Source organism: Zalophus californianus, chromosome 1 (assembly GCF_009762305.2).
Source record: "Zalophus californianus isolate mZalCal1 chromosome 1, mZalCal1.pri.v2, whole genome shotgun sequence".
Classification (NCBI taxonomy): Eukaryota; Metazoa; Chordata; class Mammalia; order Carnivora; family Otariidae; genus Zalophus; species Zalophus californianus.
In genome coordinates, this window is record NC_045595.1 from 167,212,704 (window position 1) to 167,214,974 (window position 2,271).

Below are 2,271 nucleotides of genomic sequence, written 5' to 3' on the forward strand. Positions count from 1 at the left end.
AAAAACAAAACTCCCTTCTTCCTCCATTACCATCCTCTTTCATTTGTATTAGCTGTAGTAATCAGTTCTATCTGGTTACTCCATCGATCCAAACCCATTTGCTTTATATCTTCCAGAAATTTGTTGCTTCTGCTAATATCAGCCCTCATATTTCCTAGTACTGTTACATTGTTCTTCTTAATTTTATATTTATTCACTCATTCCAGTGGAACTTTGGGGATGGAAAAGTAAATCTGTGTCCTTAGTCAGTCATCCAGAAGGCACTTAGCTCCCAAATGACCTTTTCTCTTACTTTTCTTTTTTCCTTTTTTCTTAATTATGTGTATTTCATTTCTTTTTATTCAAATGGCTTTTAAGAAGTAGGATAAGGAAAAGAGCACTGGTATAGGAGCTATGATTCCTTTATTCTAATCATGCTTTTGCCATTATTAAACAGGGCCTGGCTCATGGCAGGCGCTCAGTAAGTATTTTGGAACAAATGAATGAAGGAAGTAAATTACAATCCAGACACAGACTTCAGCTTTCTCTAATGTAAAATTAGGAGGCCTCTGTAAGCAATAGCAAGTTATGATTCTTCTTGGGCTGGAAAGAAAACGTTTATCATCACTTAATGGGAGGCACCAAGAAAAGAGAGGCTCCCAGCCTGTGAGCAGAAATGCAGCAATATGCGATCATATAAGGGGCAAGCTAAGACAAAAAACTGTGATCAAAAACCTAATAGGAGACCTTTGACATCAGAGTCTCACAGAAGTTCAAAGCAATCATAATTAGGCTTAACAACGGATTCTCAGGGGACTATAGAACTGTGATCAGGCCAGGGGGCCGCTAAGCACTGAATTAACCAAAAGAGAGATAAAAACACAGCCTGCCTTTGAAAGAACCCATATTAACACCATCTCCCATTTTCTAGACCCACTTCATAAAAACTAACATAGGTAAAATCCTCTGGGGCCAAGGGTCTGACAACCATGCCCTGAGAAATTCCCCAATATCCTCCAACCTGACTTAAATGCTTCCACCAGGCCATCCAAGGACAATGAGGTTTCCAAGTCAGGTGGTGAGTTTCAAACACACATACAACTGGGGTAATTCTCTACCATATGCAGTCATCCAAAACAATTCATTAGCAATGATATTGCTTGGCAGAACTAAAAGTCATAATCACGAAAAATGTCTTCAGTGGGTTCTTTACATGTTGAATCACCTTATTACTATGAAAACTATTTTATTATTCTATATCTGAGAATCCTAAGGAAACACAAGAGTTTGCAAATTACATATCTGCCTGATACGCTCAGTTCAGTGGTCTTCGAACACAATCACCCGGGGGGTTTTTTAAAGCACGCTGCTGGGTCTCACCCCCAGAATTTCTGATTCGGAGCTGGAAAATAGGACCCACCACTCATGACAGGGAGATGGTCTCATGACATATACAGTTAAGCCTAGTGTGGCATCCACCTAAGCCACATCCTCAGGTATATCTATTGGGATGTTTTTACCTGCAAGTATCAAAAAAAAAAAAAACTCACTCCACTTGAGGTACATCCTCATGGGTGTTTTTCTATAGACCTACATCATCGGAAATGCCTCAAAGAGTAAATACGTGGTTTGCTTTCCTCGCAGAATTATGTTTAAATCTGTGAGAACTATAAGACAGGGCTACTAAAACAAATATTTTAAGACTTAATAGTCAACTTTTTTTAATCTTAGGTATTGTAATATCCCAATGATCTGCACTATTCTAGGGTGTGATAGTTTAGGAGTAAATATGATTTGAACTTATTCATGCATAGAGGATGTATGAAATTGACAACCAGGCCAGTCCAACTACTCTGACCCTAAGCATGGCCTTAACATACATTTCTCGAAGAAACTGGGTCCCAAAGTTTACAGGTGGAGAATTTTTGAAGTATGTCCGTACACAAGTAGAGATCAAAGAAGCCCAACTAAAACAAGTGTGGACTAACTGACATGACAACTGTGGATTAAGCAAATGTTCTTTTAAATTTTTTTATTTAAATTCCAGGTAGTGGGCGCCTGGGTGGCTCAGTCGTTAAGCGTCTGCCTTCGGCTCAGGTCATGACCCCAGGTTCCTGGGATCGAGTCCCACATCGGGCTCCCTGCTCCGCGGGAAGCCTGCTTCTCCCTCTCCCACTCCCCCTGCTTGTGTTCCTGCTCTCGCTATCTCTCTCTGTCAAATAAATAAAATCTTTAAAAAAAAAATAAAAAATAAATTCCAGGTAGTTAACATACAGGGTAGTATTAGTTTCA

The 2,271-nt window shown here is 39.6% G+C and overlaps 1 pseudogene; it reads left to right on the forward strand.

Moving 5' to 3' along the window:
- The first annotated feature begins 1,533 nt into the window (after positions 1 to 1,533).
- Positions 1,534 to 1,659, forward strand: LOC113919108 (annotated as a pseudogene).
- The last annotated feature ends 612 nt before the right edge of the window (positions 1,660 to 2,271 follow it).